A 12250-nucleotide genomic window follows, 5' to 3' on the forward strand; every position below is an offset into this window, starting at 1 on the left:
AACTCTTTATTGTGCTGCAATCATAAAGCAACAGCTGACTTAAACCTGGGAGGCAATGCAGCTGCATTTCAGCAGACAGGAAATGTTGCATAGTCACAAAACATTGCATACACAAAAACTGAGACTACTTGTATTTAACCCTCTGCCTTGTGAGTGAAGAGGTTGAGCATAAGTTCCAAACACAGGCTTCGTTTTCTAACTTTCCTAGAACTCAGGGCTACTTAGACTTCTTTCTGTTCCAAACCTGTTGTTAATTTTAGCATTTATTGGCTACTACAGTATATTCTAGGAAACATTATTTCACATTCTCATCTGAAATACAGTTACATTTAAAAAGTATTTTTTTAACATAAAACACCAATTCAGTATGTTTTTCCTTCCCTCAATTTTGCTACAGTTTGATTTTTGTGGGACAATTGTCACTACTTTTTCAAACTGAATGAAATAATAGAGCTTTGAAATAGTTCTCATCCCTTCACAGACTTCATTAGAGACATTTTCTTTAAAAGGATACCATCATCTTTTCAACCTCATCAGTTTTATCCAACAGTTTACCAGTAGGTTCATTTGTGGGAATGTAGGCGTTTCAGGTTTGAATGTGGAAAATTCAGGCTCAGATCCTTTCCTGGCATAAAGAGACTCAAGGATGTGCTTGTTGAGCTCATTTTGAAATGACAACCTCACCACAAACCTATAGAAGGAAACATCCTCTGGTCTTCCCATGAACTTGCATTAGTTCACAGAAAGGCATTCAAGAGCCATTGACCTACAGAAAGAGTGAGACTTGCCTTTAAGCCTGCAGACTGGCGCTTTGATTTGAGAGAGTTGAGCCACTGAATTCTGGCTCAGCTTCAAATACCACTTATGTAGCTTAGCTAATAACTGCTTAATGTATAATATGTAACAGCACTTAGAGGAGGCACCAGAATCAGGTGATTCCCACTCATAGGTGAGTGCTCTAGCTGTTAAGCTCCAAGTCTCTCTTGGCTAACAAATACTTCTCCTTCCCTTTCAATGAGAAGAGACCTCTACTCAGTAGTTAGGACACCTTCCAGAAAAGAAAGGAACTGAAGTTTGACTGCCCTCTTGCCGGGCAGGGACACAAATCTCACTTTTCCACATACTGAAGAGGTCTTTTACATACTAATCAGCTGCCCCAGCAACACTGTCTTGGCTTGCTCCATTTGTAAAAGGCTCTTTGAAGACCAATGTTTGAACAAGCTCAAGAGGGGAAAAAGCTTCAGACACACCTCTGTAGGCAATAGTTCCTTTCTGGCTGCTTGTATGGTGTACTGGCTGCTTTGAATCTCCTTTCAAAGAAACGTAGCTCTCAAAGTGCACCACAGAGGACCATAAATGGGTCCAACACATTATCTCAGAAACTTCAAAATTTTGTTGGGAAGTGCTCAATGTTGTGGCACACTTCTTTTTTGACTTCTAGCCTAATTGGTGCGAGGTCACCAGCCAGTCTGTTTCAGAGCAGGGTTTAAATCCATGTCCTAATTTAATGCTCAAGCTAATGGATTGTCTTTCCTTCCTCAGCCTATTTCCTGATAGGTAAATATAAAGCTGGTCCCTGCAAAAGGCTTTGTCGTACCCAAATGACAAAGCATGGTTTAAACAGCACACAGTATTGCCTTTCACCTAGTGAACTTCCATTGTCACACTTTCAAAATAAGCAAAGCAGGTCTTTGCAGTTTGAATTGCCCTGGAAAAGCATGTGTGCTTCTTGGATTCAGACTTCTATTATTTCCTATAGAGACATATTACGCAAGTACACTCTAACTGTGTGCAGTGAGATCACTGACAAAAGATGTAAATAATACATAAGAGAGATAGTGGGGGATGAAGAGGGTGGACACTACTGAAAATGACTTGGATGATAAAATTATCAGGTGACAGGATGAATTTTCAACAGACTGACTGAATACTCATTCAAATGAAGGGATCCGAACACATTTGCAGCAACCATCCTGACTCTTCTCTAAAGCTCAGCTCATGACAGATAATGATAGATAATAATAGAAAGATAGTAATGATATTGTGAACTCTGAGATTGTAATTGCTTGAAAAGTAATAAGCTGGAATGCTTTTATTAGATGTCTTCAGCATGCAGGGATGAAAACATGATTTTTCTGTCCAGTAGAGGGGGCTTGGCAGTAAGTTTTCTAAACACCAAATCAAATTATTTCTTTGGAAATTAAGTAGTACTAGAATTAAATTGACTTTTATAGGAACTTGCATAATATTATAGATAAAAACAGAACTTCCTACAAACAAGAGATTCAGATATAAACAGACACAATTCTAATTGAGTGTTGTTACGGCTATCTTTGTTTCCCTTACTTTTCAGTGTGGCTTTTCTATTTCAGCAGAAAGCCCCAGCAGTTATACCTGACAGGCACCAGGCACAGTGTGCAAGTAAAGAAGTTTTTGCTCCTAATTCCTCTGAAAAGCTGAGTCCAAGTTCCTATAAAACCTGTCCCTGTAAACTACTTCATCACTTGTACAAGAAAAAAACAGAAAAGACATTGAGGTAAACTCCTGGTGGAAAGTTTTCCAAGCCACCACAAAGCTGTGTATCTGAAGGCAGGACATGTGATCCAAGTGGTCCAGGAGTTATCTAATTATGTGAGGCCACTCTGTAGTTTCAAAGAGTAGACAAAGCTCTGGATGGCCACAAGAGCCACTGGCAACCTCACAATAGGCGTGAGACCAAATACATGGATGTAATCCAAGGTGGTGGTGTACAGAAGCACATTTAAAGCTAATGCTTAGTGTTAAGTTTCACACAGTGTTACGTAAAGACAAAAGCATGACACAAATTTGTCTTGAAATTAAAACAGGCTGGCTAGTCTTCTGGTAAATTCCTCTTTTTCATCATTAATTGGATTTGTCCCCCACATACTGTTTTCTTACTTGATTGCCATTCACATAGAAAAAGGTGCAGGGAGGTACATTTGAATGCCTGGGAATTACATTCACTTTATTAATTCTGATGAATAGAATTTTACTTCATGTGTGAGTACCTGAATGGCACTGTCTAGTGCTGTTCAAAATCTGATTCTTTTATTTCTAGTGGGAACTAGCTGCCAATTCTAATGACAGATTCTGGTAAACATAATTATTTTCACCACTGTGGCTCCAGCTTCTGGTGAAGGAAATATTGAAAATAACGATGCAGTAGAGTAACTTCAAATGAAACTCATGCCAGAGGTAGCAGAAGGTGCAAATGACTCACCACGACCAATAAGGGTGCAACACTTTCCCTTGCCGACGTGAGCGCGGGCTGTCCTGTTACACGCGCAGCAGCAGTCACCTTGCAGGGATGCTGATAGGTGCAGCGCTCTGCAGCAGCCTGGGCTCTGCCTACTCACTGGCCTTGCCGGTCATTCTGGGGAGCTCTTCTCAGAAGGCAGGATCTCAGCAGCCGCTCTGTGATTGTGGGGTACAAGAGTTGCCACCCACGTTGACCAGTAATTTTCCTTCAAAAAAGAGCACATGGGGGAGGAGGAGGATGAGAATTCTGGTCACCTGGTGAAATAAAATTATCATTTAGTGTAGATATCAGATTGTCTGATAAACTTCCTATTTGGAAGTGGATGCACTATGTACTGACATGCTATATACCACCGTATTTCTCATAGAAGAAAAGACGGGCTGTGAGGGTTACAGCAGCCCATCTGGAGTAAGGGGGATGCAGCAGGTCACTGTGTGTCCTCAGTCCCCAAACCAGCATCCCCGTTAATGGCACCAGTTCTGCTAGATGGTGAGCCCTGGCCCCTCCTGCCTTTGAGTCCCCTCATCCATACCACATCTGCAACACTTCCACCAATTGCTCTCAGTTCCCCCAGTCTTTGGAGCTGGTGTCCTCCACATCCTTTACCCCACTTCTCCAAACCCATTTCAAAACCTCTCCCTTCTCTATAGAGCTGCCTTTCTTCTCACGAAATAAAAATATCCAGCCTTCCACACCAGAGCGTCCCCTCCCTGACCCAACAACCCTGGGCTATACATGCTTCCTGGGCCTTCCCCTTCTACCTGCCTGGAATCACCCCAGAGCTGAATTCTCATAACCCTCAGGCACTCTCAGCACTGCCCCTGCCTTTTGGCTCACTCCCCAGTGTCAGGTCCCCCAATGCCAGACACCCCTCAGTTCCCTTGGGCCTCTGCAATAATCTGAGCTCCTTCCTGGTACCAGCTCCTTGGGTATCCCCTCCTCTAGTGAGCTTTGTGAACACCCTGACTCCTGCTTTTCAGATGGGAGGATTTCAAAACATACCAAATCCTCCACCATTCACAGCTCTAAGAACAGCAAAAGAGGATTTGTCTGAGGGAAAAGCGACTGGGTGTCAGCTTTCATAAAACAATGCACTGCATAGCACTGCCATGTGTGTTACAGGAGAGGACTGAGGAAAAGAGAAGAAAGGTGGGCAGTTATGGGAATTTGCAAGAAAGAAAGAATCTACTTTGATGTTAATAACCTGAGTCAAAATACAAGGAGGCTGAACTTCCCAGAAAGGAAGTTCACTAACAAGGAACCACAGATAACCTTCAGATGCTAAACTGAAAACTCTGGAGGAGAAGGTAGACTTAATTCTCAGAAGAAAAACCTGTACCAAGCATACTTGGTACATCAGAGAGAGAAAGCAAGCAAAAGGCAGAGAGCACCTTGAAACTGAGAGGTATTAAACAGAAATTACAGCGAGCAATTAGAAAACATCAGGCTGAAAAGCAGAAAAAAAAAGCAGAGAGTGGAGTAATTTTAAACCTGGGACACTGGGATTTGTTCACACAGAGAAAGGTCAGATGGGGAGAAACTTCCAGCAGTATTATGGAAGAAGCCAATAAGGAATTAGCTGGGGCTAGCAGAGGGGAGTATAATAAATTAAAAATGAAAAAAATGAGGAAAAGGACTGAACTGAAGGAAAGGAGACAGGCTAGAAATGGAAGAGGAAACAAAGAAGCAACAGAATAAATATTGCATGGGATAAAGATGGAAAAAGAACAGAACAGCCCATTCTAGCTCAGCTCATGGGAACCTGCAAATCTCCCAAATCTGCTTTATTAATTGCCAACACCAAGTTTAAAGCCTTGTGGGTACAGAACATTTCACAGGGAGAGGCAGCTATCTGTGCAGGTTCAAAATGGACAAATGACAAAGGATGTACAAAAACTATGAGCCCAGAGCAGTAAGATGACTTCTGACAGCTTCAAACATAAAATATTCTAGGGCAAGTGAGACTCTAGATGCTGCTGACCTAAAAACTACTAGACATTGCTACTGCTGTTGTTTTAACAAGGGTGCAGCTTCTTCCAGCTCAGATCATCATTCCAAAGATGCTAATTCTTTAAAGGAAAAGTAGGTACCTTAGAAAATTTATTATAAGCAAATACATAATTATCTCTCTTCCATTCAGCATATTTACACACATACACTCGAAAATAAAAAACCCCAGTCATTCCTGAGTCTTCTTGCACATGAAATGTAAGCAACAAAAATTCAGTCTTTAGGCCATCAAGAGATGCAGGTAAGAGCCCAGTTAAAGTATGTTAATGTATGTCCCAAGAACTTCCACGTGAAGGCCTAACAAAGATCCAGGCAGATAGACCATTTTGCAAGCATGAATCGCTGATAATCAGACAGCTTAACAAGAAGTCCAACCAGTCTCGGTCTGCTGTAAGATCATTGCCTTAACACAACAAAAAATAATGGGTCATATTGTCAATTCAGTTCCTCCAGGGATGAATGGAGCCCCTTTTGATATGGTGCAAAAAGAGAAGTAAAAATACCCAACTAGCAAAGGGTGTCTGCGCTGAGTTCCCAGTGACTGCAATGGCTGAGTCACAGTGAGTTCTTGGACAAGCAGGGGAGTTTTAGCAGGAAACCACCTACCACTTTATTTACAGCTCCACTTCAGCTATGCCATTCGACTCAGCTCAGTAGATGATTTTTATCACTCTAGATGTTGTGGATGCATTTGCACAGAGACACTTTCCAAAAGGCCACATGTTTAGCATCCATTTTTCATGAGGTTTCTATATATTCACTTCAGATGGAAGAAATACTGCCCCTTCTACAATTCCACCTCCAGTACAAAAGTACCTTTCCTCCATCCACTCTGATTTGTATGTCACACCTGACCTGCATGTATGCTTTCCATTGCTGAACTGTTTAGAAACTAGCATGCTGTAATCGTATATCTTAGGAATACAGGCAGCTACAGTAGCACAAAAGCACTTACCTTCAAAACTTGGACAATTCTGTTGTCTCACAATTAGTCTTAAGTAAGGCAGGAACTCAAAGATCCAGAAAAGGTGGGGAGAACCACAGCTCTGCCAGCTTGTCCCGCCTCAACTCAGTGATGTCTAAATTCAGCATGTGGACAAGGGTCTTGCTCTCCTGCATACTGCACATTTTCTTTCTGGCAATTAACATAATTAAAACAACAATAAACTGGTATCAAAACAACATCCTGGAATGCTAGCAAAGTTTATTTTTATGCCTTTCTTCTTTGTAAAATACAGAATTATCTACAGAAAACTATGTTAAAAAAATGTAATTGCAAATTCCAGCCCTTAAAATTTAGACAGGGCCTTCCTTGTCTTTTCCTGCAAATCCTGTCCTAGTTTTGTGCAAGACTTAAGATCACGGATTTCATCAGCACCCCTGCATCATTCAGTGAACAGATGTGTGAGTGGGCAGATTTCAGGTTGCATGTGCAAATGTAAATCTGATATTGCCCAGTTTTTCAGTTCTTGGCTTTGTAAACCACATAACATCAGTGCAGTGCGTGCACCAGTGTGCAAGACGGGAGGAAGGCTGTGGTATGTGCTGTTCTGAAGTGCAAGCTGCTGATTAGGAGAAGAGAAGAGGAAATGGGGTAATGATTCTCTGGAACAGTGATGGGGTCTCTGCACAGCCTCACAGCTGCACCAAAATCCCATTTCCAGAGGGGAATGGCTGCTGAATCCCCAGTGATGAGGACTTGTCTCCATTCATGGAGTGCTCCTTGGTGTAGTAAACCCAGTGGAGTACAACACCATGACACAGCCCACCACCCCCTCCCCGCCCCAAATCTGCTTTTTCCAGTGCAAACATGCCATCATATTTCCTGAGCCCTGAAAAAAGGGGGCTGGGAGAAAATAAGGGAAGAGATATAAAGACAAGGAAATACTTCAGTTGGACCCACTTCTCTCTGCCAGTATACAGAAAAGTTTATGCAAATTAGAATCAGCCACAGGACTTCTGGGAAGTGGCCAGTAACACACTCAGTGTCTTAAAGTGAAGGTATGAGTGAAAGAGAAGGAAGTCTTTTAAAGCTGTTTCTAAATAGCCAGTAAAAACATCCAGTTCAGTCGAGCAGCAATTGCTTTGGAAATATATGTCGGCAGCTTTGGACACTCAGGATCACTTTTTCTTTTTTATGCTGCACAAAACTCTGCTTGTGGCTTATTTTTTAAAACCAGATTCAGCTTTAGCCCTCCCTTTCAAGTACACATTTGAGAGATCATCATACACAGAGCACAGAAAGGATGCTGAATGAATCACAAGAGATGATCCATTTGCCAAAGATTTGCAGGCTGCCCCACTCTTGGTATTTTATGCAGCAGGTCTGCACATGAAGAGGATTCATATGTGATCCGAAACAACTCAATGAGCACGACACCATGAAAACCAATGGGTTTACCTCCCCAGTCTCAAGCATAGTGTTTCCCTCTTTGCCCCCAAATCACACTCCTCCTACCCTTCTACCACCATCACAACCACATGTTGGCACAAAATTAACAGAAAATAACCACACTCAGATCTGCCTGCCACCCGCTAGCGGAAACTGGGAATTCACTGGAATTCAGGGAACTGAAGGCAGGTCACATGAATTACACCCTTGATACCACAATTTATCTGCACAGTTGATATTTTAGAGTTTCATGTATGTTGTTCAGTTTCCCTGAAATTAACCTTTTTAAAAAAAAAAAAGAAAAGAAAAGAAAAGAAAACCCCAGAGTCTTTCAGGGGGATCAGAAACCAATTTCAGGAAACACTACCAACTTTGATAGTAAATGCAGCCACTGAGAGTAAATATATTCTTTTTTGTGTGCGTGTGTGTATCAGACTAAGTTTTTAATTGAGTTTCATACAGAAACAGAGGAGGAAAAGTGCAGAATGCTATGCAACTCACTGCTGGAATACCACATTGCAATATATTGCAGATTTATCAGTGGTGAGATATTTTTAGTATAGCCCATGAGCGAGCAAGAAGTGAGGACATATTTTTTCCAGTGCTTGAACCAGACAAGCTGCTTTTTCCAGCCATGACACCTGGAATCCTCCAGTGCATGGACCCCTCGGCATTGCTCCACTGGCACCGTGCTCAGCCTCACCCTGAGCTTCCCTGGTGGCCCAACAGTCAGTGACTGTGCAGGGGAAAATAGGACACTAAGAAAGCGAGGGTAAAATATGTGAGGAACAAAAAGCCAGAATGAAGAGAGGAAACTGGAGGGAGTTAGGTGGCATCCTTTCAACTAATCCAAAATTTGTGACACAAATGTATCTAGAAGTGATCTCTGAATGTCTTTGTTTTTCATGTCTTCAAAAACAAGCCATTTTTAGCAGTAAAGCTAAGGTCGGGACCCCAGTGCTCTATTCCAGGTGCAAGTCTACTCTTCCATTTTGCTAAAACATCTACTTGGAGATCTTAGCTCAGCTGCCACTAGCAGTATTTTGGATGCAGAAGTCCAATCTAACGTGAAGTCATATTGGCATCTTTCCATAGCCACAGCATATCCATCACATTCCTATTAAAGAACCAGCACAAACTACAGAACAAAATGTTCACCTTGCTCAACAGAAAAAAAATACTGAGAAATATCCTATGATCACGGACATTGTACTATAGTTTGGGGTTTTTTTTTATATGCTACTGTAACTGGAGATCTTCTGAAGGGCTTTGATGAAGTTCCTGCCAAGCCTTCCCCAAAGAAGCAAACTCACAAAAGGTTTCTGCCTGACCAAAGCATATCATATGATTTGGGAAGTAAGTAAGTATGACTTGGGAAGACACTGGAGCATTTTTAACATACCCAGAAATTCTGGGTCTCTGGCAGGCCTCTGAAGCTAGGCAAACCTCTCAGGATGTGCAGTACCTTGTCCATAAGCAAGTGTTCCACCTTCGCCATGTGTAAGTCATAGCATTAGGAAGAGACAGAGCTCTCACTGACTAACTGGAAAATCCATACTCCCTGTTAGTATTTTAACCTTTCCTTATAGACTCGGGGAGAGAGGATGTAAACCTATTTATGTGGAAATTACTTAGAGAGAGCACAGGATTTAAATTCACATTCGTCGGTTTATTGGTATTTCTTGGTATTATTGTAGTAGGTGCTTAATTGCATCTGTTTCCCTATAAAAGTTCTTGAGTGAAAAAGCCCCAACACTTGACATTTGAAGAATTATATCTGCTTTCTCTTAACAAGTTATCACAAGGCTAATCTGAATTTTTAAACTGGTGATCAGAGAAATCTAATTATGAAACTTCAGTTTAGATATATATTAAACCAGCCATCACCTGAAGGCTACATTAACTTATGTTGAATGGGGCTGTAATATCAGGAATATAGAGATCCTTCTGTTTAGAAGTAAACCCAGAAAGTCATGGACGTAGTTTTTTGGTACTGCTGCAGAAACTGAGAAGTTACTCAGGCCATACTCCAAGTCACGGTATGAGACAGAGCCAGAACAGGACAGCTGAAGCAAAGAAGTTAAGCACAAATTTAAACTGTTTGCATATAAGAATAGCTCCAGCCTCCTTACCAAAATTTTCTTCTGTGAGTAAAGTTGTATTAGAATGACTTGTGGTTTGAGGTCATCCCATGTCACTACTTATATGTTCAGTAAGCTTTTGAAGGTCATCTTGGCAAGCTCAATTCATTTTGTGTATATGACTAAGTCTAACACTTCCTCTAGACTCACTGTCAGACATTTTGCCAGTATTTTGACATTATTATGAACTGAAATATATCTGCAATTGAAATACAGCATAGCATTTCTTTCCAGTTTAAGATAACCGATAATAGGACTTCTCACAGTGTCAGAGGACAAAGCTACCCTTAAAGAGTGAGTCACCACAGACTTCAAACCTCCTGACAAGAGCAATTCAGTGAGATGTCTCCAGAACTCCAGGAGGAAATCCTCCAGGCTGGGCACTCTTCCCACTGTCATATTCTCAGTTACCTAATTTACTGATAGGGGACATCAAGACCTGCATGGTAAGCTACACTAATTTTACATAATGTAATATTTCTTCCTAATTAATCCAAAAGTGTGTGTGGTGAGGACTATATCTAACTAATATAGCTCTTTCTAAAATTAGAGAATGCTTCATTAATATATTTGCATAATGTTTCTTATTTGCCACTTCAACAACAGATGCCAAAAATTCTACATTTGAAGGACTTCTTTCTTGTGTCAGAAGTAGCCAGCTTATTCTCCTGATTTCTAGAAATTCTACTGGAGTTGGAATATGGTGAAGCTAATCTATTCTGAACACAGCTTGCTAAGTTCACATGTAAAATTGGCTGAAGTTTGCAATAAATCTGGAGACGGAGAATGTCTGAAGAAAAAAATCCAATTCTTTTTTAACAAGAGCAGTTATGGTGGGGTTTTCTATCTTTCCTTTTCTTGCAACTGAGGAATTAATATCTGTATTTTGAAGTAGACTGCTGAGCCACCTATCAGGACCTATCCGTTCTTCAGGGACAGGGAGGAACAGAAAACCAGCTATTTTCTCAATACTCTGAAAACTGCAAAATTAAAATTTATATTAGTTATTTCTTGCCTAGATCTTTGCAGATTTATGTTACATAGCTAGCCAAGGCCATAAGACAATAATAAAATCTATGTAGGATCTATCCATACAGAAGAATAAAATATGCACATTCACTAGTTTCTATTTGTTGGGTATAGAAATTATTAGATATTGCAGGACCCTGATATATTGCATCTTCATAAGAGTTTGGGCGCTGTATGATTTTGAGATTAGACTGCAACTGTAAAAAAGATCTGTCAATTAAAATAGATTACGGTAATCACAGTAGGAATATGGAGGTCAGCATATCATGTAGTAGAAAAGCCCACAAAAGATGTTTTCTCAAGGCTGAGTTTTAATAGTATTAATTACTCAGATCCAAGCTTCATAACTTCAAGTATTAAAAAGCCACCAAGTCATTTAAAGTGTCTGAGTGCATTGCAAAAGAAATATGATTGTCCACCTGGATCTGGAGGAGAAGCTGCAAGATACTGCTATGCCATCAACTTCTGATTTCTCAGCTTCCTATGTGCTACTTCTGTCTCCTATAACAGCACTGTATCAGTCTTAGTTCACTTTAAGAACAAGACTACCTTTTTCCTTTTTATTTGGACTATTGAGTCTCTTTACATTCAAGGAAACAGAACTGAGATTTGGATCCATTTGACCATATTAAGAATTAATTTAAATTAGTTTCTGTGGACTGAAAACCAAAGGTGAAGGAATATTTGAGTCATTTGCTCGTGCTCCACCTCACCCGAACCATAAAAATCTCCTCATATGTGGATTATGCTTATGAATGAAATGCTTCAGAAACTGCTTCCACAACCTTTGAATTACTTCAGCAGAAGCTCAGCATTTGCTTGTGGTTTGAGTAGACGGAATCATGGGAGCACCAGAAAGGGTATCAACACCATTCACCTTCAGCAGCAAATGCAAATTCGTAATCATGTAAACCGTGCAGGATGCGATCTAAACAGGCACTGAAAACAAAAAGAAGTGGTAAAAAATGCCTGTACGAATGGGAAGCTGTAAGAGCAGAGGGTAAAGATACCATTAAAGTAGTAATAAAGAGACTCTGGAAGACTTTCTGGATTATGAATTGATGTTTTGGATGGTGTCCTCAAGGTTTCCACCCAAAAATAAATTTTCCCCAAAGCTTATGACCTCTCCTGTGTTGTCTTTACAGCCAGCATTTCCTTTCCATATTACATGGATATATAACTGCCTGAGGACTCTAACTGCATCTACAAACAGTAACCTTGGCTCCAAAACCCACAGCAGAGTTCAGTGCCATGGCTGATTTTCATGTGCCATGTTACCGCTCTCCTTTCATGGGCTTGGGATCTGAAAAGACATGAGAACAGGCAACTGGAGAAACAGAGAATGTGGCTTCAACAGCAAGGGGGAGAGCTGCCAGGGCAGTGAGGAAGGCAAGGCAA

This window comes from Phalacrocorax carbo, chromosome 10, assembly GCF_963921805.1.
Source record: "Phalacrocorax carbo chromosome 10, bPhaCar2.1, whole genome shotgun sequence".
NCBI lineage: Eukaryota > Metazoa > Chordata > Aves > Suliformes > Phalacrocoracidae > Phalacrocorax > Phalacrocorax carbo.